This window comes from Mus caroli, unplaced genomic scaffold (assembly GCF_978045245.1).
Source record: "Mus caroli unplaced genomic scaffold, Mus_caroli_1 scaffold_3, whole genome shotgun sequence".
Classification (NCBI taxonomy): domain Eukaryota; kingdom Metazoa; phylum Chordata; class Mammalia; order Rodentia; family Muridae; genus Mus; species Mus caroli.
In genome coordinates, this window is record NW_028227258.1 from 37,448,954 (window position 1) to 37,475,343 (window position 26,390).

The 26,390-nt window shown below is 40.7% G+C and overlaps 1 long non-coding RNA gene across 2 annotated transcripts in view; it reads left to right on the top strand.

Moving 5' to 3' along the window:
* The first annotated feature begins 221 nt into the window (after positions 1-221).
* Positions 222-26,390, top strand: part of LOC115030592 (uncharacterized) — a 38,254-nt gene continuing 12,085 nt past the window's right edge. For both annotated transcript variants that reach the window (XR_015046601.1, XR_003836173.2), the window contains exons 1-2: positions 222-310; positions 16,177-16,266. This is a non-coding gene — a long non-coding RNA (uncharacterized LOC115030592). The remainder of the gene's footprint in view (positions 311-16,176; positions 16,267-26,390) is intronic.

A 26,390-nucleotide genomic window follows, 5' to 3' on the forward strand; every position in this document is an offset into this window, starting at 1 on the left:
CATTGCTATTGGGTAGTAATATAACCTTTTTTTTTTCCATGCATAGGCCTTGAGTTCTGTGATCATTATGTAACGATATGGTCATTTCCTCCAGGCATAATATGACCGTTGCCATCATGAGGCATAGCTGTAGCCATGGTAACAAAATAAGCAAAACAATACAGTTGTTTTGTTTAGCTCTAAAGTCAGGGCCATGGAGCTGTAGACATTCCAGAGTATAAGGACACAGAGAGGATCACCAGCCCCTCGACAGCAATCCCAACCACCATTCCTTGGCACTTTCCTTTCCCGAATCATATCATCTTGAGAGGTATTGTTGGAAAACCAGGGCTTTTGAGTCACTTATGCTGTTGTAAATAACCCCTCACCCGTGTTCCTGCAAATAGCTTCAATGTGCCCGCTGTTTCACCGAACTGGACTTAGATGGAATAATGTCTTTAGTCTGTCAGTGTCCTATCTGGGGTGCATGGCTATTTGTTTACTGTTCCCTAGGTGTCTTACTCACTGTTCTATTTCTGTGAAGAGACACCATGACCAAGGCAATTCTATGAAGAAAATGTTTATTAGGGGTTACTTATAGTTTCAAGGGGTCAGTCCATTATTATCATGGCCAGGAGCATGGCAGCATACATGGTGCTGGGATGGTAACTACGTCCTGAATCACAGGTCAAGAGAAAGTGTATGAGAGAGGGAGGAAGGAAAAGAGAGAGGGAGGGAGGGGAGGAGGGAAGGGGTGGGCAGAGAGAGAGAGAGAGAGAGAGAGAGAGAGAGAAGGAGAAGAGGGAGAGAGAGAGAGAGAGAGAGAGAGAGGAGAGAAGGAGAGAAGGAGAGAAGGGATGGGGAGACATACACACATACAGAGAGAGAGAGAGGCAGAGATAAAGACAGAGACAGGGAGACAGAGACAGAGTGAGAACTTGACCTAGTCTGACCTTTTGAAACCTCAAAGCCTACTCCAAATAACAGACTTTCTCCAATAAGGCCACACCTCCTAATCTTTGTAATTTCTTTAAATAGCACCACTCTCTGGTGACTAAGCACTCTGTGGGGGCATTTTTATTTCCATGGTGGTTCCAAGATAAAGCATAGGACAAATGGTGAACTTTATATATTATTTGTGATGGGTAAAGATGTATGTGTACGTGCATGTGTATGTTCAAATGTTCTAGGGTTTTCTAAGGTTTTTCTCAGTATGATACAAGAATAATAAACACTACAATAAAGATAGTTTTATTTTTCTATTTAAAACTTCTTTTTTCACCTAATCACTTGGCTAGAACCTTCACTCTGTTGTTGCATAAAAGAAAGTAGATATTCCTTTCTACTACTGAACATAAAAGACATACTGAACATTCAGACACTTACCATTGAGTATAGTTATATTATATATGGTATAATTACATGTATATAATTATATACAAGTACACTACTAGGCGCATAACAATCATTGCTTTTCACATTTGCACCAGCCAACTATGCATCCCAAGGCTAAACCCAATTTAATGTTAAATGACTTCCATTGGCCTAGAGCCGTGATCACCAAATGTAACCTTCAGATCAGTGATTCCACAGGATGCGAATAGTTTGTGGTGGCTAGTTTTATGTCAGCTTGACAAATACCAGAGTCATTTGGGTAGAGGGACCCTCAACTGAGAAAATGAATGTCCCCATTGACCTGTGGGCAAGCCTGCAGTACATTTTCTTGACTGAAAATTAGTGTGGGAGGGCCCAGCTCACTGTGGGTGGAGCTATTTTTGTGCTGTTGGTCCTGAGTGATATAAGAAAGCAGGTTGACACCTTCAGCTAGTTCAAGCAACTTTACTATGTTGTTTTATCCCATTTTAAAAAGAATAAATCATGTTCATAGGTGCAAGAAATCTATGGCATTGTCCTGGCTAATGTATGTCCCAGTCCTGGCTCAGTAGCTGTGTCCTTAATATAATTACTTACAAAATCAGCCAGGGCAATGATGGGGAGTGGATGGGTTGGGGAGCAGGGGGAAAGGGAAGGGGACAGGGGATTTTTGGAGAGAAAACATTGAAAATGTAAATAAAGAAGAATATCTAATAAAAAAGAGAAAAATCAGCTCTGAATATGTTGTGAGATTGGGAGGGAGGGAGGGAGAGAGACAGAGAGAGAAACAGAGAGAGAGAGAGAGAGAGAGAAAGACAGAGAAAGAGAGAAAGAGAGAGAAAAAAATCCTTTACTGTGAAAACACATAAATTTGAGTTTGTAGCATCGTAAATCACCAATTACTTCTGAAAAAAAGATACTCATTAAGAAAAAAAAATCCCTCTGCCCCTTTCTGTGCCTTCCTTTACGTTCAGGATTCTGTCTTCATGATGCCCAGAAAACTCTTGGGGATAGAGTAGAGTTCAGTAAACACTTCATTCAAATGCAACTGCAATATCACAGCCCTTGGGAGGCTTTTTATTTTTATTTTTTCAAATTTAAACGAGATCTGTTCTTCTGAATTTTCATGCCCAGAATGTGTGAGTGCTAACATAATTGAAAAGTTTGCTAGAAGGACTGAACGTGTGTGCTCTAGCAGACTAGTCTGTCATAAAGGACTTACATATTTATATGCAAATAAATTACAAGCATCTACTTCATATAACATGTTTTATTTTGCATGTCATGCCTACCACTAACTTTCCTTATGCTAATAAAAGGTCATTAAATGCTTTATTTTGTCAAGAAAAAAAAAAAGAAAGAAAGCAGGTTGAAGAGGATGGCTTAGTCGGCCATCAGTGGGAGGAGAGGCTCTTGGTCTTGAGTAGATCATATGCCCCAGTACAGGGGAACGCCAGGGCCAGGAAGCAGGAGTGGGTGGGTTGAGGAGCAGGGCACGGGGAGGATATAGGGGGCTTTGGGGGATAGCATTTGAAATGTAAATGAAGAAAATATCTAATAAAAAATAAATTGGAAAAATAAAAAATAAAAATAAAAAGCTAAAAAGAAAGAAAGAAAAGAAAAGAAAAGAAAAGAAAAGAAAAGAAAGAAAAGAAAAGAAAAGAAGAGAAAAGAAAAGAAAAAGAAAAGAAAGCAGCTGAACCAGCCAAAGGAGAGGACACCAGTAAGCAGCACTCCTCTATGGCCTCTGCACCAACCCCTGCCTTCAGGTTCCTGTTCTGTTTGAGTTCCTGCCCTGACTTACTTCAGCAATGGACTGTTACCTTGAAGTGTAAGCTGAAATAATCCCTTTCCTAAATTGCTTCGGGTCACAGTGTTTTATCACAATAGAAACCCTAACTAAGATATAGCTGCCCTATGAAAAAGAAAGAAAACTACGTTTTGGAAATGCTGGCTTATACTTAGATTTCTCACAGCAGAATATATAAGAGAAGATAATATGACTGTGACCTTCTAAGAGTGAAGTATTGTGCTTATCCATCCAGACTATCTTTTTTTTTTTTTTTTTTTTTTTTTTGGCACTTTAAACCATGGATGGTTTAGTCTGGATGCCTTTTTTTTTTTTTTTGATTTTTAATATTTTTATTGCATATTTTCCTCAATTACATTTCCAATGCTATCCCTAAAGTCCCCCATAGCGCCCCCCACTTCCCTACCCACCCATTCCCATTCTTTTGGCCCTGGCATTCCCCTATATTGGGGCATATAAAGTTTGCAAGTCCAATGGGCCTCTCTTTCCAGTGATGGCCGACTAGGCCATCTTTCGATACATATGCAGCTAGAGACAAGAGCTCCGGGGTTCTGGTTAGTACATCATGTTGTTCCAACAATAGGGTTGCAGATCCCTTTAGCTCCTTGGGTACTTTCTCTAGCTTCTCCATTGGGAGCCCTGTGATACATCCAATAGCTGACTGTGAACATCCACTCCTGTGTTTGCTAGGCCCCGGCATCGTCTCACAAGAGACAGCTATATTTGGGTCCTTTCAGCAAAATCTTGCTAGTGTATTGAATGGTGTCAGCGTTTAGAAGCTGATTATGGGACGGATCCCTGGATACAGCAGTCTCTAAATGGTCCATCCTTTCATCACAGCTACGAACTTTGTCTCTGTAACTCCTTCCCTGGGTGTTTTGTTCCCAATTCTAAGAAGGTGCACAGTGTCCACACTTTGGAAAAGCCTTGAAGATATGGGCACAGGGGAAAAATTCCTGAATAGAACAGTAATGGCTTGTGCTGTAAGATCGAGAATTGACAAGTGGGACCTCATGAAACTACAAAGCTTCTGCAAGGCTAAAGACACCATCAATAAGACAAAAAAACCACCAACAGATTGGGAAAGGATCTTCACCTATCCTAAATCAGATAAGGGACTAATATCCAATATATATAAAGAACTCAAGAAGGTGGACTCCAGAAAGTCAAATAACCCCATTAAAAAATGGGGCTCAGAACTGAACAAAGAATTCTCACCTGAGGAATACCGAATGGCAGAGAAACACCTGAAAAAATGTTCAACATCCTTAATCATCAGGGAAATGCAAATCAAAACAACCCTGAGATTCCACCTCACACCAGTCAGAATGGCTAAGATCAAAAATTCAGGTGACAGCAGATGCTGGCGAGGATGTGGAGAAAGAGGAACACTCCTCCATTGTTGGTGGGATTGCAAGCTTGTACAACCACTCTGGAAATCAGTCTGGCGGTTCCTCAGAAAATTGGACATAGTACTACCGGAGGATCCAGCAATACCTCTCCTGGGCATATATCCAGAAGATGTCCCAACCGGTAAAAAGGACACATGCTCCACTATGTTCATAGCAGCCTTATTTATAATAGCCAGAAGCTGGAAAGAACCCAGATGTCCCTCAACAGAGGAATGGATACAGAAATTATGGTACATTTACACAATGGAGTACTACTCAGCTATTAAAAAGAATGAATTTATGAAATTCCTAGCCAAATGGATGGACCTGGAGGGCATCATCTTGAGTGAAGTAACACAATCACAAAAGAACTCATACAATATGTATTCATTGATAAGTGGATATTAGCCCAAAACTTAGGATACCCAAGATATAAGATACAATTTGATAAACGCATGAAACTCAAGAAGAATGAACATCCAGACTATCTTGTCATGCTGATTTTCTATTATACTTTAAGTCAGTGGCTCTCAACCCTCCTAATGTTGCAATCCTTTAACACAGCTCCTCATGTTGTGGTGACCTGAACCATAAAATTATTTTCATGGCTACTTCGTAACTGTAATTGTGCTACTGTTATGAATCGTAATGCAAATATTTACAGAGACAGAGGTTTTGCTAAAGGGGCTGGGAACCACTGCTCTAAGATTTTTCTTTCCCCAAGAATTTTCATGAACCATCTCTGGCAGGTTATAGTGATTCTAAAAGGCCAAAACCCGAGGGAGCATCAAGCTGGTTGTAACCAGAAGCGAAGAGATCTGCTTGCTGGAAGAGGCCATTTTTGCATATGGTGTGAGCTTTCGGGGGAGACATGGGTTTTGTTTTCCCTGGGAGAGGGTGGGATGGGAAAATGGTTGCATAGGAGTTCCAAGAAAGACAGTTTACAGCTTTGGCCTTTTTTCTTTGTCCCCAAACTTGTACATCGCATTCTATAAAGTTGATATATATATTTATCAATTTTAAATCTGTTGCTATAAAATTGATTTATATTTATTAATGCTTGTAGAGTATCTCTCTTGTACCAGGTTGCCCCTCCCTTCCTCTCCTTCTCCCTCTCTTCCTCTCTCTTGCTTTCTCTCTCTCCCTACCTTTTTCTGTGTGTCTGTGTGTTTACATGTGTATGACTGCATGTGTTCATGTGTGTGTGTTAGGCATCATGCTATATATTCAGTAATCTAGGTGATAGAGTGTGTGAATTTGTAGCAGCAGTGAAGACGGACAGAAATGTTCATATTCTGTTTGTCTGTTCAATTTAAATGTGGTCACAGGAATTCTTGGAAACTTGGATAAGAGATGTGGGAGAAGGAAGAAGCTAAAATGACTACAACGTTTTAGTGCTGTTTATCAGTAAGAAGAAAAAGGATGTGGGCAGACTAGAGGGGAAGGTGACGTTCAGTTTTGGAGCATGCTGTGTTTTCATTTGCTAGATATTTCATCACTTAATGTGGGGACTGTATCTGCTCTTCATTTTATAATAGATCATCCAACTAACATCATCCGAGGTACCAGCTTACCAATGTGCTGCTCAGGGAATATCTGAAAAGAGAAAAAGTAGAGTTGATGCATGCTATTTATACTATCCTTACTTTTTGGTTTTTGTTTGTTGGTTGCTGGTTAACTGGTTAGTTGGTTGGTTGGTTTTGGGGTTTGGTTGGTTGGTTGGTTGGTTTGGTTTTTTTAAACAGGGTTTCACTCTGTAACCCTGGCTGTCTTGGAACTCATTCTATAAACCAGACTGACCCTAACCTCAGAGGTCTGCCTGCTCTACCTCCCAAATGCTGGGATTAAAGAAGTATGCCACCAAACCCTGTGATATCTAGTCCTCAGTTGGCACTCCATCCATTTTATTGAACTATAATTTATTGTTTGTTTGTTCACTGAGACAAGGTTTTACTGTGTATCCCAAGGTGGCCTTCAATCTGTGATCCTCCACAGCCTATTAGACTCTGGGATTATAGTTCTGTGGCACCACAGCAGGCCTGACAGCTTTTAACAACTTTTACCCACGCATTAAAATAATTTTTGATCCTGTCCTATAGAGAATAGTGTCAACAACAACAACAAAATAATAAAAAGCTAAAGCTCTGTTTGTCTTCTGAAATGAAGAATCACGCTGCAGGCCTTGGCATTTAAAATGGGTATTCAAGGTTGATATATAATGACTCAATAAATGACAAGTAAGTGACTCAGTAAAAAAAGATGTCTTCTGCTGGCCCAGGAGGTGAGAGAGGCATCTGAATGGTCACCCAGTCCTTGAGTGAGGAGGGGGAGGGATGTCCCTCTGTAGGACATCAAGAAGGGTGTGGCACTTTGCTTTTCTTGCTGGTCTGATCTCGGGCTTCCCTTGCAGAGAGGCGGGGCCTTATGACTGATGCTCTGAAGAAGAATGCAAATGGGGGTGACGTTTCCAGGTCTGCTTCATGACCTCCCCACTCCAAGTCTCTGCTCGGCACAGTCTCAGATGTGTGTATTTTACCTTACAGTGTATGGAATAATAATAGTAGCAGTGATAAATGCTAATAAAAGTCTCGTTACACACTAACCACGTGCCAAGGAGTATGTAAGGCACTTTGAATACTTAAATTTATTTCTCATAAGAATCCTTCTGCTCCCGCTTTCCCACGAGTGGGATTACAGGTGTGAGTCACCATGCCAACTGGAGACAGACATGTTGTCGTGCTGTGTTGTCTACTAGCTGCAGGAAGCCATTTGAATTGAGATTAAGAACTGTTAAAAATAAAATAGCATTGAAAGCTGAGTAGGCTGCATGGCGGCCACCACACTGAGCTGCCCCAGTGCAGAATGTTCTGCCGTCTCCGAGTATGTCACAGAAAGCCCCATCGAAAGTGCTGCTCTAAAATGGAGGGTTTATGGTCAGAATTAATTATGTCAAAAATAATTCACAGATCTAACTTATTAGCGATTTTTTTCCTTTCTACACCATTTTTCGGAGGGTTTCATTAACAATGAACCTGAGCATTGAGAGTAAGTCCTGTTGCCCCGTTGCCTCCCTCTGGGGAAGACACCAACCATGGGTCAAGCAAGCTGGAGGAAGCCTAAAGGAAGCCAGGAAGAGAGTAAAAGTAATGCCCAGCTCATCCCTCCAGCTTGTGGGCCACTAAGGGGCATGCTATTCAGTGCCCATGAGAAACTGAGCCTTTACAGCTTCCTTAATGAGGAATGGTGGCACTGTGGAGCATTGTGTGACTCAGTTGGGCCTTTAGCCTAAGACCCAAACCTACACAATTAAAAAGCACAACTGTCTTCTGAGAGTCCCCACACAACAGCTGATGGAAACAGATGCAAAGACCCACAGTCAAACATCAGGTGGAGCTCAGGGGGTCTCGTGGAAGAGAAAGCAGAAGGATCTAGGGAGTCAGAGGGGTCAAGGACACCCTAAGAAGACCTACAGAGCCAAGGAACCTGGGACCATGGGGGCTCACAGAGATTGAACCCCTAATCAGAAAGCAGTCAAGGACTGGACCTAGGTCCCCTGCACATATTAGCAGATGTGCAGCCTGGTCTACATGTGGGTCTCCCAACAGTTGGAGCAGGGGCTGTCTCCGAGTTACTCAGTTGCCTGCCTTTGTGTGGGGAGCGGGTGTGGCAGCAGTCCCAAGAAGGCGCTAGGGACTGCAGCTAAGTCGTATGACTTGCACCTGACTTCCTCATATAAGCCACAAACATCGTGAGAGCTGTGCAGGTATACCAGGTTACTGGCGAAGCCATTTTGGTGGAGATATGCCCCTGCTGCCCTGACTAGCTGAAGCTGCATACCTGGTGAGGTGATGTGGCCTGCTGTGAGTGGATGGGAACTGATAGTATCTAAGAGTGAGAGGCCCAGGGCTCGGGGTCTATCGCCTACACAGTCAATGCTCTCCCAATAAACGTGTGCAGAAGGATCCTATTGTGGTGTCTTTCTTGCTGGCGAGTCAGGCGTCCCACACCTTTGGATCCCTTTCCCTTAGCTGGCCTGCCTTGTCTGGCCTCAGTGGAAAAGAGTGCCTTAGGTCTGATGAGAGTTGATGTACCAGGGCAGGTTGGCATGGGGGTAGTGGTGTTCCCCTCTCTAAAAGGAAGTGGGGAGGGTGGGACTGGGAGGAAAAGAGAAAGGGGAGCTACGATGAGGATGTAAAATTAATAAGTAAATTAATGGAAAACAAGCTATTTAAAGACAATTTCTACACCATTAAATAACACTGTCAATCAATTATTCCATGGGTACTGCCTGTGCCCTGGGCTACTTGCTGCCTCACCTCCTGGGCCAGCAGAAGACATCTTTTTTTACTGAGTCACTTATTTGTCATTTATTGAGTCATTATATATCAACCTTGATACACATTCTAAATGCCAAGGCCTGCAGGGTGATTCCTCACTTCAGAAGATGAATGGAGCTTCAGCTTTTATTATTTTGTTGTTGTTGTTGTTGACACTATTCTCTATAGGACAGGATCAAAAATTATTTTAATGTGTGGGAAAAAGTTGTTAAAAGCTGTCAGGCCTGGTGTGGTGCCACAGAACTATAATCCCAGAGTCTAATAGGCTGTGGAGGGTCACAGATTGAAGGCCACCTTAGGTTACACAGTAAAACCTTGTCACAGTGAACAAACAATAAATTGTACTTCAATAAAATGGATGGAGTGCCAACTGAGGACTAGATATCACAGGGTTTGGTGGCATACTTCTTTAATCCCAGCATTTGGGAGGTAAAGCAGACAGACCTCTGAGGTTAGGGTCAATCTGGTTTATAGAATGAGTTCCAAGACAGCCAGGGCTGAATGCTGCTTCGAGCTCCATTAATATCCTCCACCCACGCCCCATTGGTCCCAGGAAAGCATCTCTTCCAAACAGCAGTTCCCGATTGGCTGGCATTGTCTGCCATCAGCAATCCTTGGTGACTCAGGCAGTCTTCAATTAGGTCCTCCTGTAGGAAATGACTTTACGGCTGCACAGCTTTTAGGTAAAAGCAACTGTGCTATTTCTCCTATATTTCCACCCTTTTGTTTTTAGGTTTTGACAGCCTAGTGAGAGGCCGGGTGCCATTGCCTCTACATTGTTGACCCCATCTTGGAGGATTTCCAGGATAGCACATAGGATTAATTTTTCCTTCCCCTTGATGCTTCTACGGACAAGACTGAGATTTCTGGCACTTCCTTCTAAGTTTCCAAAGACAATCACTAGCTCTGCCTTAGACGCTGACTACCTACTGTGAACTTCTCCAATAGGACTCTTTTTTTTTCTCCTCAAACTTATTATTAAAAGGAACTGATTAAAAGATAATAGAATGGCATCCGTGAGGTATTCCCCCAATTTCCCGTTATAAATGTGTTCATCCTTACCTTTTAGCTGACCCAATTCTAGTCTGTCTCTCGGTTACCACTATCTTTCTCCAGCTAGACTCTACTGTCTCCTTTTCAAAGACAATGCAGTAAATATTAGTCCCAAAGACTGTCAAGGGGAAGCAAAAGAAATATATACTACTGCAGAAGGAATTCTCTGCTGTGTTTACATTTGGTCATTGCAGGTTTGATGCTGGAGTCTTTAATGCATTTGGAGTGGATTCTTGTACAGGGTGATGGATGAGCCAAACCTTCATCCTGCAAGTGCACATCTGCTTGGGGGAGCACTCAAGGAAGCATTATTTCTTATACGTTTCTGTTTGAAATATTTAGGTTCAAATAGCCATTTAGCCCCAAACCTTTTCCTTTCCAGCAGCAACAAGCCCTGGGTTTTGTCTATATGTGTGTGCACTGCTGTGCGTGAGAGTGCATGTGCATGCTACGGGACTTGTGTGGAGGTCAGAGGACAATCTTAGGTGTCAAGCTTCATCTTGCACTGAGTTTAGGACAGGCCAGTGTGTTTGCTGCTCTGTGTACCAGGGTAGTCAGCTTGAGAGAAAGCTTCTACAGATTCTGCTGTCTCTAAGTCCCGCTTGACAGAGGAGCACAGAGACCATTCTGCTTTATAGAGGAGCACGGAGTCTGGAGATGTGCTCTACCATGCCTGGTTTTTATGTGGGTCTAAGGATTTGAACCCAGGTCACCATGTTTTTTGTGGCCAGCTTTCTCAGCCACTGAGCTATCTCTCTAGTTCCTAAAGTTTTATAATTTATTCATACACTGCAATAATATCATTCAATTTATTCAATAGTAGAATTAGTAGATAAGTGTGATAAAAGTGTTATTTGAGGTTTTGTGTTGTTTTGGTGTATTCATTTGGGCTTGAGAAGAAATGCTGGGACCGCTGATTTGTGGTGTGCTTTCTTGGACTACCACCATGCCCTCCTACCTATAGGTCATCACTAGGTGTGAGACTTGTGCAAGCCACCAAGGCCACACATACAATCTGGAAAGTTTCCTGGAATTCCTTAATTTCATGGGAAAGAACTATAAAAAAACCAAATGTTTTAGTATTATATAGAGATGAGGGACGCTTCAAATGTTAAGCTTGGGAACTTGATAACACTATTTAGAAAGTCAAGAAATTACCAACTTCCCAGATATATTAAAAGAATTCGGCATTTTCTGCTGAAGTCGGACAGACACGGAATGTCTGCTGCATATGCCTACAGGCTAGATGTAGTCTATTTACATGAAGAGTTTAGGAATCTCCTTGGAGACTCATTATCTTAAAATAAAGAGACTAATGTGCAACAGATTAATCCCGATGACAAAATCTTCATTGATGGAATGGGCATTCAAATTTGATTACTGTGAGGATGAGAGAGATGTTCTGTGTCTTCAGTCTGCCAATCTTTATTTTAGTAATAAACTCTTTGGTAGATAGTTTAGAGCTAGAGGCAGGTTCTGCCCTGTTCTACAAGCTGGGGTCACTGGGTCAATTTTGTGCAGTCAACGGAGCAGACAGACTGATACTTATAAATAAGCAAATTTCCAGTTCCTCCCCTTTGATTTTATATATCTTTCAGTAAACTCAGAAAACATCAGACGCTCACAGTCTGTCTGTGACAAGGTTTAGGGATCTGAGGAGCTTGACCAGCCATCTTTTCTCTGATCAGCTATAGTCTCATGGGGGATGCTAAGTGCAAACATACGTAGCACCACACTAGTAATAAAATCCCAAGACTGCTTGTGAGAGCCTATAACAGGGAGAAATGTAACCTAATATTAAAAAGTGTCTCTTAAAGTGAGATTTAAATTGATAGGTGAAAAATATGAAGTTGATCATGTATGTGACATACAAAGAAAGCATTACTGGAATGAAGGTCATGTGTCAAGATCTGGTATAAAACTATATTTCATAAGTTCAGAGATGGCCAGGCGGTGGTGGCGCACGCCTTTAATCCCAGCACTTGGGAGGCAGAGGCAGGCAGATTTCTGAGTTCAAGGCCAGTCTGGTCTACAGAGTGAGTTCCAGGACAGCCAGGGCTACTCAGAGAAACCCTGTCTCAAAAAACAAAACAAAAAAAAGTTCAGAGAAAGAAAGGAGATTAGTCTGAACTGATGTGGAAGTAATGAATTGTAATTAGTCATTAAACTCTCTTTAGTATTTTATTCTTTGAAAATATTACACAAATATACAATAAGACATGGTATATACAAAGAATATCATCCCATTTTCTCCTTTGACTCCTCCTGATATTCCCTCTGGCAGGTCCCTCCCCACCTCTTCTCCTCCTCCTCCTCTTCCTGCTCTTCCTTCTTCTCTTCTTCCTCCTCCTCCTTCTCTTGTTTCTCCTCTTCCTTTTCCTCCTTCTCCTCCTCCTATCTTGCTGGAAGCCAGTAATTCAAATTAATGTTGCACATGCATAAGTTTAGAGCCATCTACTGGAGTATCTTAACATATTCTCAATGAAAAGTTTCAAGTTATTACTAAAGATATTCTTCTTCTTTTTAATGTTATTCTCCCCCCGCCTTCCCTTCTCCCTCTTGCTCCAGACTGCTTGCTCTGGGCCCCGCTCACTCTGCCCATAGGTTTGTTTGCTTGTTTGTTTCTTTGTTTGTTTGTTTGTTATTACAGATGGTTGTGAGCCACCATGTGGTTGCTGGGATTTGAACTCATGACCTCCAGAAGAGCAGTCAGTGTTCTTAACTACTGATCCATCTTACCAGCCCCTAAAGATATTCTTGATGAAGCAGAAACATTTATTAGTTTTAATAAATCTTATCCCTGAGAAAACAATTACCCCTTTATTGAAGATAATTTTTTTCAATCCATATATTCTGATCATAGTTTCTCCTTCCTTGTCCCCTCCCAGACCCTCCACTCCTCACCACTCATCTAACTCCACACCTTCTTTCTCTTTCTCTTTAGAAAGCAAAAATAAAAAACAAACAATAATAAAAAAGAAAAAACACAAGAAACACATACACACAGAAACATACACACACAAAAAACATAAAAACACAAAATCAGAAACCATGCTTTACAAGTAAAAGATTAGTATAGTTTTTAAAATGCCCAAACAAAACAATATGAAACAAAACAAACTAAAATTTAAAAACACACACACACACAAAACCTCCAAAAGTGCCATTTGGTTCATTTTGTGTTGTCCATTTACTGCTGGGCCTGGGGCTGCCCTTAAGTACGATTTGTATGCCCAGTGAGACTCCACTGGAGAAAACTAATTTGTCCTTTGCAAGTGAATGTCACTTGGAAGTAGCTTCTTTGCTAGGAATGGGGTGAGCATGTACAATTTTACAACTGTGAAACAGTTGACATAGATTGAAGTAAGTGCTTATCTCCCAAGGCATAGCCAGAGGTCAGCTGCTTCATGTAGCACAGGAGAAGGAAGAGAGGGTAAGGGGAGGAAGGAGGGAGGGAGCGATAAAAGGATAGAGACACAGACAGAACAGAAACAGTGACAGACAGACAGACAGACAGACAGACAGACAGGCAGGCAGGCAGACAGAATATTAATGTGAGCAGGTGCTCTAAATTCCAATAGGAAAAGGGGAGAGCATAAAGGGCCATACATCAATGCATCTACACTGATCTACAGTCATCTACACTGATCTACAGTCATTGTCCAGACCCGCACAGGTCTCCCAGTTCTTCTGTCTATGCAGTTATAAGTGTGTACCTGCGGTATCTGGGAAGTGGTAACGTGCTGTTTGATGGTGGTCACTACAGTAATTTGCTGACATGGCCTCCTATCTATGGGTCAGAATGGACCACTTCCCTACTCCACATTCAGAGATGTCTAACTGGTAGAACTGACAGATTGATGTATGATGGAGCATTCACAGTGACTCCGCCGTGATAACTGGCCATTTGAATTTCTATTAAAAACTAATTATGGAGACCCAGTTGTTCAACATTTACCAGCAGAACCCTGATCTCTGCCAAGTTCTTTCTTCCTTCAAACTTTCTCCCTCTCACGTCCTCAAGGCAGAGGATTGGCGCTCGCCAACAGTCCTCATTTATTCAATAGTATTTGAATGTGAGATAATAGTTTCCATACTTAAAATATAAAATTCTAGCATATAACATATGATCAGTAAATGTTGAATATTAATTAAATAATATTTTGGTCAAAAGAAGGCTAAGACTGTATGTTTTAATTCTTATTGAAATACTTTGTCTTCTACCACACTTTGAATTGTGGTACTTACATCACATTTGAGGGGTTTATGTTTAAATGCTTAAACCCAGCCATTAGACAAACATTAAAATTACTAAATTCCTTTATTTCTTACTCCCCTAAAAGTATATTTAAAGAAAAACTGAAAATAAATCTTACTATCTCCCCAATGTACATTACTTTAAATAGTTCCAATACTGTGTGTGCACTTAGGGCTAAAGAAAATGCTGGGGTGGGGGATGGTTGCTGCTGAGCAAGCCTTCATTCCATTGCATCTCACAATGCCTTTTATTCTGTTTTAGCGAGTAGTTAGTCGTGGAAAAGCTGTGCCCACTAGTGATGAATTGCTAGGTATTTAGGGATTGATGGCAGAGCTTGTGGAGTGACATCACCTCGTCTTTGCTTGTCTTTGTTCTCACTGTGGCCTCTAGTCACATCCTGTTATTAATTAGAACCCGCACTGTGACATGACCAAGATCACAGGCTTTTTTCTCTTCCTATTTCTTAGTTGTACAAAAAAAAAAATGGTGTTGTAGCAGGGGATTTCTGAAGGGGAGACCTGGAAGGAGGAAAACATTTGAAATGTAAATAAAGAAAATATCCAAGAAAAAAAAGAATTTGTTAACATTTATAGGTTTTGAGTATCCATTTACCATAAGGATCATTCTGCTAAACTTTATATATTACAAAGTCGTAAAATATACTACTTCAACAAAGATTTAAAATCTTTGTGTTTAAAATCTCTAAGCATCTTACGTTTTGTCCACCTCTAGGAAGGATTAAAACACCCTCAAAATTAGACATAATCCTTCTATCAAAAAGCCCTCACAGTATTAAAGCATATTTCCATAGCGAGCACTTTGTCATGGTGAATGAATTTGAGTGTGTTCCTTGGAAGATAAACAGTGGAAGATAAACAAAATGTTGGGCTTCAGTTACAGCCAAGCCTTCCAAAAGAAATAAAGTGAGTCGTTAATCTTCATAGTACTGGAATCTGCTCACCGTTAGCCAAAAGACTATTTAGGGACTGCCTATGCGTCTATGCATGCAGGAACTCAAACCTGGACTGCACTGAGGAAAGAGCAGAAACAAGACAAAAGTGGGGCCACTGACCAGGCTAACAACGGTAGAGACACAGTGTTCATGTGTGCATGTATGTGTGTTGGGAGACTGGTATGAGGCAAAGGGGCAGGCAGTATCACTGCCAGTATCGCTATTCTTGTTGGCAAATAGAGCTAAGCAACGTCTCCCAGAGACAAAATTGACACAAGGCTTCCATAATGGAAACCTTTGAGAACCTCGGTCCCAGATGAGTTTTAGGCAGTTTGAGAAGTCAACTAATCTTTACTCCACATCATTTGTTCTTTGTGCCTTTTCATTCAGCGTGTTTGAGTACATGGATACATATTTTTGGCAAATTTTCAAGAAACAAACAAATAAATAATGACCTTGTCATACACACACAAACGCGTGACATCTCATTTGCACTAACTTCATTCTTCAGTGCAGAAAGTACAGAAAATACTGGCTTGGGTGTGGAAGTAAAACATAGCTCCTCACATGAGGGTCTCTCTTCTCCCCAGGATCATCAAGACCAAGAGGACAAAGGGGGCAGAGTTGGTGAACAGGGTTTCAGATGGCCCGAGAGTACGAACCAAAATGACGACATATTTCGGGATCAGCTTTGGGGAGACAGATCAACTTTAATCTGGGTCAATCAAGGGTTATATAGTTTTGGGGAAGGAGGTAGCAATATCTAGAGTGGGCAAAGGTCATTGGCTGACGGCTGAGGTAATGAGATGCGTCATTAACATGGAGAGGCGGTCCAGGAATCTGAGTCTGCCATTTTGCACTGAGCACAGAGCTTTCGGGCAATGCTTTCGACCTCTGTTAGCAGGGCAACCTGCTAAGAAATTATCAGACATTGGTTGAAATGTCTCCGTATTTCTAGAGCAGCCACATTGCTAGCTTCACTGACACAAGAAAATCTCCCTTCTCCTTTGACTGGTTTGCAGTGTGTAACAGAACAGGAGAACAGAGAGGAGCGGAAAGAAGAGCAAGACATGAGCTGAGATCACCGATGGTCCTAGGAAACTTCTGACTAGGTCAGTATTGGGAGGAGATGCCATGCCCTACGCTCCCTGGGGTTCCCATGAGCGCCCACTCCATCCACTTGAACTTGCTCATCTTTTGGATTTGCCTCACAAGGCCAGCACGCTCTGCATGCTTAAGTCCACTGGAGCTTGACGCTCTATTATTTTGTGTTTTGACACTTTTTTGTCCAATTCCTAACCTGGTTTTAACATTTCAGGCTCTTATTCACAAGTTGTACGAACATCTACCCCATTCAGACTCCATTTAAAAGGGTGAAACTGATTGAGGTGAATAGTATTGGTAGTACATTAATTTTATTCTGAAATGAAAAACACTTTTTAAAACTTTTTATTGATTCCTTGTGAGTTTCACATCATGCACCCCAATCCCACACATCTCCCCATCCCCCCATATCTGCCCTCTGTCCTTGCAACCTCCCCCTCAAAAATAAAACAAACATCTCACTGTGACAGCTGCAGGGAAGCTTGTGGCTTGATCATTAAGATGATGTTTATTAAAGAATTTTAATATAGAATTATTTTACATGAGTGCGGGTTATATTATTTTGCAGGAAAGCTGAGCATCCTGAGATAAGCTTATCGGTCTTAATTTATTAATAAATCTTAATTTACTAGCTAAAATTTCTGAAAGAAGTATTTTTCATTTCCAGAAATTTTATGTTTGTGTCTCAATTAGGAGATAATTTTGCGAGTTAACTACTAAAATACTGTCAAGATAATTGTGTGAATGGATGCTACCTTCAAATATGCTAACTTTGCTTTCATGTTTTGCTAATGTTCTAAAAATACCAGGCAAAAATACTCAATGAAGACTGAGTGGAGACTTTTTAAATTTTAGAATTCTCTTTATGTTTTATTAAAACAAGCTTTTTTCAGCTAGTCTCTTAGTGAGAACATAAAATTAGATAAATGTCTAAAATCATTACAAGTCAGATATCTCAAAGAGTCACATTATGTCACATAGGAAACAGAGCTTTGTTTCCTACTGTGTAAAGGACAGAAATGTTGGACAACATGATTGTGTGAATTTGGGTGTGATTCATGTTATCACACAAAACCGGCTTACATATCCAAAACATGGGCCTGTTGAGTTCACTAGAACAACTCAGAATATCATAGAACTTTCTGAAATGATAATGATATAGGGATCATGTCTTCAAGATTTAATTTCTAATCTGTGTAGCATTTTAGTCAATAAGTGAAGTTTTAATTTTCAGTGGTAGACTTTATAAATGAAAGGGCCGTCACTGGAAAATATGATCCATAACTATGTATTTTTCTAAACACAAGTGGACAAACACACTGAAATCAAACTCTCATCAGAAGAGTTGACCCAGTGATGTGCTGGCAGGGAGTTTGTGTATCCTTGGGACTTGAGGAACTCTAGCTCTGGCTGAAGGTTTTGCAAATAAATCATGTGCAGCATCGTGGGCTGGAGATTAGAAACTATTTAGAACGAATAAGCAAAACAGCGCTTATATTAGACATCCTACATTACTAAGGCTTCCCCGCAAGGTTTTAAGAACTGGAATTCATAATAAAGCCAAATATATCCTTGAACATCTAATGGGAAGATAAACAATGATCATCAACCATATGACAGTTTAAACAAGCATATTAAGACCCTGCAGTGTGATGTGGGATACACGCCACCCCCCCCCAAGGAGATGCTTTCATTTTAATTTCTAACTTTGTAATATTATTGAAGTTTGTCACAGGAAGAAGATAACGACTATGTGCCCAGCAGAGTATAGGGGTATTTATTATTCTCCTTCTCCTTCTTCCTCCTCCTCCCTCCCCCTTACTTCTCCTCCTCCTCCTTCATTTTCTCCTCCTCCTCCTCCTCTTCTTCTTTTACATCCAACAAATTCAGCATCATTATCCTCAGTTTACAGATGAACTCTGAAATTCAAACTTCAGGAGCTAACTAACGTGGTGGAGAGTTCCCAAATATCACCCATTCCTTCTATTGTTTATTTTTGTCTTTAAAATGCCAGTAAACTTATGCTTCATATATTACGAGAGGTGCTTATCTATTGCAGATCAAAGAGGAAGTGGTGTTCCCATGTCTGTGAAAACTCCAGGGGTAATTGTTGGGTGGGTTATTTGACCAATGGCTCCCTTTCAGTGGGATGATGCAGCAGTATCTTGGAGTTTAGGGAGAAGGGACAAAGAAAGCCTAGAATGTAGACATTTGCATTTGGAAGAAAATGTTGTTTATATATGTGAATATATATGGCAATCTTTATTTTAAATTTTCCAGTTTCTGACTGTTATATTTAGAGCAGCAATAAACATAGATGAATATATATGTCTTCATTAAGATGTAGAGTTCACTGGGTGTATGTCCAAGAGTGGGATATCTTGTCACACAGTATATCCCATTTAACCAAACAGCTTTATTTGTGAATGTTCATTGCAGTGAGTCATTGGTCTGGTTCAAGACCTCTGGCTTCTGCTATGCTATCAATACTTGATCTTCACTGGGACTCCTCTTGGTTATCCTGTTGCTGCTTTGTGTCGTGGAGAACCTGAGGCTTTGGTTCTGGGGGACCAGCCCTTTCATGTGCTCCAGCAGTTCATAAGTAGGGTAGATGTTGTGTTGAGCCAACTCAGAGCCCTGGATCTGGACCTAGGTGAAGGCTAAGTTGGTCAGTCTACCAGCTCTCTGGCACCCATGCCATCAAGGTCAGTTCAACTGTGCTGCCCAGGTAAGGAGTGAGGCCAGTTCTCTTGTACTCATTCATAAGAGCCATGTCTCCCATACCCACACCACTACTGCCAGCAGTCCCATGCTGCCAAGGCAAGAGAGGCAGGGCCATGTTCCTAAATGTGTTGAGGGAGGGCCAGCTCAGCACAGTGCTTGGACATCAACATGGCCCCTGGCAGCAGCCCAAACCAGGTACATCCATATGGCTTTTGGTGGTAACATGAGCCATAGATATCAACACAGATCCAAGCTGCAATAGAACCGTTGACCCAGACATGCCCTTGGCAGCAGCCTAAGTCAGACATCACCATGGCCTCCGTTGTTGTACAAGCTTCTCATATCGGCCTGTGTCTGACTGCCATAGCTTCTCCAGTTCCACCTTTCTCCACAGAGAGTGAACCAATTGGCTTCACTTTCTCTCTCATCTCTCCACAGCTATACTCTCTTTCCCATCTCTCCATCACTCAGTCACTCAGCATAATGACTGACACCTACCAGGGACCCTGGGTGACCACTTGGATGTCTATCTTCAGGTCACTCCCAGGTCTTATAATGTTGTTGTTGTTATTGTGTCTTTGTGTTGTTTTGGTATCAGGGTAGTAGTGGCGTCATTAAATATATAGAGAGAAATATGTAAGATCCTTCAATAAGTTTCTCTTTTAAATTTTGGTAGAATTCTATACTACATTCATCAGACTCTAGGATTTTTTTTCAGTTGGGAGATTTCAAATTAGAGCTTCTATTTCACTTAGCTTATGGGTTTGTTTAAATTATTTATTTCAACTTGATTTACCTTTGTTAGAGCATGTATATCAAGATTTCCTTTAGGTTTTCCAACGTGGTGGACTACAGATGGTTATGTTCTGTGCTTATGGGTCTCTAAATGTCCTCAGTATCTGTTGTTGGCTCTCCCTTTCTTCCTTAATTTTGCTATTCTGAATCCTCTCTCTTTCTTTGTGTTATCTTGGCTAAAGATCTGTCAATCTTATTGATTTTTTCAAAGAATTAACTTCATTCTATTAATCTTTTTATTTTCTTCTATTATGCTATTTCTGTTTCATCAACTGTAGCAATAAATTTAATAATTTTTTTCTTGTCTACTTTTTTGGGGTGTTGTTTCTTCAAAACTTTCAGTGTGTCCTTAAGTTATTAACATGATAACTTTCCAATGTGTGTGGGGGGGGGCAGATTTGTGCCCTGAGCTCTTAGAACTGCCTTCATTGTTTCTTAGACATTTTTGATGTGTTATCTTCTTATTTACACTCAATTTTTAAGTTTTAAGTTTCCTTCTTGATTTCTGCCTTGACCCTCTTTTTATGTTTAGCTTCCATGACTTTGTGTATTCTTTGATACCTCACTTTCTGTCAATACATTTTACAAGCATATGGAGATTAGACTAAAGTTTTTTACTTGGGTTTCTTCTCCATTTTTGGCTACAATTTGTTGGTTTGATCTTTTCATGGTGTCCCAGATTTCCTGGATGTTTTGTTCCTAAATATTTTTAGATTTAATATTTTCTTTGACTGATTGATCTATTTCTTTTAACTTGTCTTCAGTACTTGAAACTCTTACATGTTTTTCTTCTGGATTTTTTTTTTGTTTGACTTCCTAAATTTTTCACTTTGAGTTTTGTTTCAATTTGGCTGTTCTTTAGCAATTCTATCTTTTTGTCAAATTCCATAGTCAGACCTTGAATTCATTTCATTATTTCATTCCACTGTTTGGGTTATCACAATTTTCATAGAGGTCTTTATTCACATCCTCTTTGTGGCCCTTGAACATATTCATAATTGCTGTTTTGAAGTCTTTATCTTATACTTCAGATAAATTGCTTTTTACAGAAAATATTACAATAAGAATGCTAGTTTCTTGAGGAGGCATATTGTTTTGGTTGCTGATGTTTGTATTTTGTGATAAGATCTAGGCATCTGGAGTTAGAATGTTTGAAACGTTTCTCAGTGTGGATATATAGTATTGCTTCTATTAGGTAGGAATTTGGGGCTTTGTTTGATATTGCCTCAGTTTTTCAGGTTGCAGACTAGCTCAATGGTGCTTGGTTTTCAGTTTTGGCACCACTCTCGGTTTCAGGGTTCATACTCAAACTGGCTGAAGATCCGCTTGATAGTTAGAGTAGCTAAGAGTATTGTTGGAGCTCTAGGTTCAGTCTCCAAGCAGTCCAACAGAGGTACTGTGGAAGGGGTGGGTGCTATGTGAGCAGAGGTGGGGGGAGCAGAGAAGGTCAACTTTGAAGGTCTCTTAAGTAGAATTTGTGGTCTGGCTTCACATGACATCTGTACCAGGGCCAGTGGCTAGTGGGTAGGTGGGGGTGGTGAGTGGGGGAAGTGAATACGTGTCTGGAAAACCTACCTGAAGTTCTTCTTCAAACTCTAGATTTAGACTCCAAGCAGTCCCAGGTTGGTGCCATAAAAGGTATGAAAGGAAGCTGAGCATGTTGGGCAGGGTATAAAAAAAATTGCAGGGTACATAGGTACATATAAAAAATTCAGTTGCTCCTTCTTATGTTAGTCTCAGGAAGACATGATGTCAGCCTGTATTGTAGTCAATGAAGACAGAAGGAAGCTGATAAAATCAGATTTAGAGTTGTAGAGTTGATAATGCTTGCTAGGAGATTTGTTGTAGGATATTAGGAAAAGGAGAAAAGAACAAAATTTGGTACACAGTTTGGGGCTGGCCACTTGTAAAAATGAAAAACACTGGCAAGTAGTATGGCACTGGTATAAGGGAGGGAGACCCAAGAGGATGCCAGGAGCAAGAAGGTCACTTACTACCTACTGATTGTTCAAATAGGTCTTTGATTGGCAAGCTAAGAATGAATGCATACTCTGCTTAACTGCCTTTTCAACTTCTTTTCTTTCTCTTAAATGTGTAGACAATCAGAATGGAACTTAGGCCTCCGAGCTGGAAATGCAAACATTAATATATTTTCTGAATATCTACAGGGGTCAACACTTACCAACTTCTTTAATCTAAGACCTTTCGATCTCCTTGGCCTAGCTAGATTCTAGATGACTTAAGGGAAAGGGTATTGGTCTTACAAGACTCACTATAAGGATCTTTCCCTAATCTAAACTGAGATCCAGAATTTCACTGTGTACTTGATAAAAGGATGCAGCTAAAAGCTCTAAGAGACCATGTTGATGAAGTAAGTATGTAGCAGAAAAGTGATTAGGGCAACAGTTCTCAACCTGTGTGTCACACCCTCTTTGGGGGTCAATGACCCTTTTACAGGAGTCACCTGAGACCATTGGGAAACAGATATTTATATTACAATTCATAACAGTAGCAAAATTACAACTATGAAGTATCATTAAGAATAATTTTAGATGGTCCATCCTTTCGTCACAGCTCCAAACTTTGTCTCTGTAACTCCTTCCATGGCTGTTTTGTTCTCAATTCTAAGAAGGGGCAAAGTGTCTACACTTTGGTCTTCGTTCTTCTTGAGTTTCATGCGTTTAGCAAATTGTATCTTATATCTTGGGTATCCTAAGTTTCTGGGCTAATATCCACTTATCAGTGAGTACATATTGTGTGAGTTCCTTTGTGATTGGGTTACCTCACTCAGGATGATGCCCTCCAGGTCCATCCATTTGCCTAGGAATTTCATAAATTCATTCTTTCTGCCATCATAAATTCATTTTCTGCCCGGATTCTGCCATATCCGGGGATCCATCCCATAATCAGCTTCCAAACGCTGACACCATTACACACACTAGCAAGATTTTGCTGAAAGGACCCAGATATAGCTCTCTCTTGTGAGACTATGCCGGGGCCTAGCAAACACAGAAATGGATGCTCACAGTCAGCTATTGGATGGATCACAGGGCCCCCAATGGAGGCACTAGAGAAAGTACCCAAGGAGCTAAAGGGATCTGCAACCCTATAGGTGGAACAACATTATGAACTAACCAGTACCCCGGAGCTCTTGACTCTAACTGCATATGTATCAAAAGATGGCCTAGTCGGCCATCACTGGAAAGAGAGGCCCATTGGACTTGCAAACTTTATATGCCCCAGTACAGGGGAATGGCAGGGCCAAAAAAGTGGGAGTGGGTGGGTAGGGGAGTGGGAGGAAGGGTATGGGGGACTTTTGGGATAGCATTAGAAATGTAAATGAGGAAAATACCTAATAAAAATTAAAAAAAAATTTTAAAAAAGAAGAATTTTAGGGTTGAGGATTACCACAACATAAGGAACTGTACCAAAGATTCAAAGCATGGGGGAGGTTGAAAAACCACTAGCCTAGGGCCAAAGGCAGACAGGAAAACAAGTACCTAGTCTAATCTTGGTAGAAAATGACTACAAGAAGAACCAGGTGCTTGCAGTTTTGGAACACTGGGATAGGATTTATCACTCGGGCCCGGAAGCCAGACTCAAGTATTTCTCTCAGGCATCTTCACTAGCCAGGGTCTCAGCTACATGACTGGTAGGAAGATCTAGGAAGGGAGCTTGCCAGCTTTGTTCAACGTATCTTGAGCCTACAGAAATCAGTGTATGAAGTTACCCAAGGATGGCCACAAATCGGAGCATTTGGGTAGTGAGTAGGGATTGCAATACAAACATGGTTCTTATGCTAAAGCGTGCTTCAGAAAAACTGGTGGCCACGCCCATGCCCCACATACAAAGATTCTGGTCTAGAAAGCATAGTGTGGCATACTGGGAGTGGGTAAGCGGATGACAGTCCTGGAGGAGTCACTGCCTGAGGCACATCCGTCTTGAATTAGATGAGGATGGGTATTTGGGATCCTTCTCCTTTTTGATGCTACTGCTTTCCATGCTCTTTCTCCTCCCACCCCCAACCCTACCCCCGGCTTCCCACATTCTCGCTGAAACCACTTCCGTTCAATCCCAGTGGTATTCTTGATTCTACACGGAAGGTTTCTGTGACAGAGATGCAGCTAACCTTTAACTCTTGGAGTCTTCAGCCTTGGATTGAGATGAGAGGAAAAGTTAAGAATGTAAACATCCTTCTACTCTTCCGTAGAGAAAGCGGTTCACAATTTTGTTTGATCAGGTTCATGCTAAATAATACTGTGAATATATTTTGAGATATATTCCCTCTTCCTCTACTATTTTTACAGCTTGTTCTATTGTGGATTGTTTGTTTGTTTGTTTGTTTGTGGGGGTTGTTTTGGTTTGGTTTTGCTTAAAAGATATCCATGGAATCTGGGCATGTATCAAAGTAATTTAGTTACACTTTTCTAGACCTTAAAGAACAGTAAGATGCAAAAATGATACTTGACCACACATAGTATTTAAAATAACTTGTGTTAATGAGACCCACCTAGTTCAATGACTCATTCTTCAACACTATTTGCCAATTTTTCATTTGATGGAACTTTTGTCTTCTGGGAATAAAGCAAAAAATGTAATAAATACAGCTTCCCCCTCCCCCTTCCCCCAGTGTAAGAATTTCAGTCATTTGTTTTGTCAAGAACATAGACCTCAAACAAACATCCTGTATTACAAAGATCAAGCAACAGACTAGAGCAGGTTCTAGTTTGAAAGCGTCTAGTTTGAAAGCATCGGCAAGGCAGTCTTCTTATAGGCCTCTGTTTGAGGAGGAGGCAGGAGGTTCCGGAGGGAGGTGGAATTCTTCTTAGTACTAAGAGAAAAGGAAGTTTGGTATTGGGAATGCACTGATGTGCTGATCAGCTGAGAGGCCCTGGGAGAGCTGGCCTGGTCAGGCAGCTGGGAAGATTGGCATAACTGTCGTGTTGGAAACAGAGAAACATCCTGGTCAGTTTAATCCAAACACTCGAGGAGCTTTGATTGCATGAGAACGGAAGTACTGCTCCTTTCATCTGCGGGGTGTAGAATGTTGCACCAATCATAAAGAAAAGGAAAAAAAAAAAAAAGACGGGAGACCAATCTTCTCTCTTTCCTGCTCTTGGGAGAAAATTTAACAATTGATTTTGCAAACCAGGAGTACAAAATAATGTGGCTATTTAACCGTGATAGAGTTCATTTGTTTGGCTGGGTTTTTTGTTTTTTTTTTTTTTTTACAATGATGTTTAAAATATACAGAGACACATGCATACACACAATTCAAAATTAAATCTTTTTTTTTTAATGTGGCATTTAGGGCATGATATATGAGAACAAAATGTAGTTCTTTTTTTAATGCCTCTTCCTTCCTCTTCTCTTCTCCTTCATTTTTTTCCTCCTTGGTTTGTAAGATAGGGCCTAGCAATGTCACCCAGGCTGCCCTGAAACTCCTTCTCCTGCAAGTTTAACCTCCCTGTGATGGTATCACAAGTGTGTGCCAATACACCTAGCTTTTAAGTTCCTGTCATTCTTTAACTTTCTCAATTAGTTTGTATTTCTTATTCATAAAGTGAAAAAATTATTTCCCTAACTTTTGTTCTTTACTGAAAGACTTTGGATAACTGGTTCACTGTCCCCAAACTTCAATGTATTAATTTGAAATTTTAAAAATTATTATTATTAGAAAGTGGATTTTGACACTTAAGAAAAATATCTAAGAACTAGGGGCTGGAGAGATGGTTCAGCAATTAGGAGCACTTGGGGCTACTCCAGGAACTACAGTTCAGTTGCCAACACCCACATTTGGTGGCTCATAACCCTCTGTAACTCCACAGGGGGGCTGATACATCTGAGGGCACCTGCACTCACATGCACATATCCATATATCAACATGCATACACACACACAAACACACAGGCACACACCTACATAAAATTTAAACTAATACCAATAAATATTTTTAGAAACCTAAGAACTTTCTCAAACATAGTCATCATGAAAACTAAGAATATGTCTTCTTAAATTAATATTTTCCTTTCCATAAATTCACTTGATGGCAGATACAGGATGCAATTTGAAACTTTTCATGAGACAATGCTACAACTCAGCATATATTTCCTATCCTGAAATCTCATTATCTTTGCACACGCAGTGGGCCAATTGAATATGAGGACCAATAAAATAAAAAAAAAATTGAAAATAAATGCCTTCTATTTTCCATCACTTATTAACCAAAAGCACCTAAAAAAAAATAGTTCAACACCCTTAGTCATCAGGGAAATGCAAATCAAAACAACCCTGAGATTCCACCTCACACCAGTCAGAATGGCTAAGATCAAAAACTCAGGTGACAGAAGATGCTGGAGAGGATGTGGAGAAAGAGGAATACTCCTCCATTGCTGGTGGGATTGCAAGCTGGTACAACCACTCTGGAAATCAGTTTGGTGGTTCCTCAGAAAATTAGACATAGTATACTGGAAGATCCAGCAATACCACTCCTGGGCATATACCCAGAAGATGCTCCAACTTGTAATAAGGACACATGCTCCACTGTGTTCATAGCAGCCTTATTTATAATAGTCAGAAGCTGGAAAGAACCCAGATGTCCCTCAACAGAGGA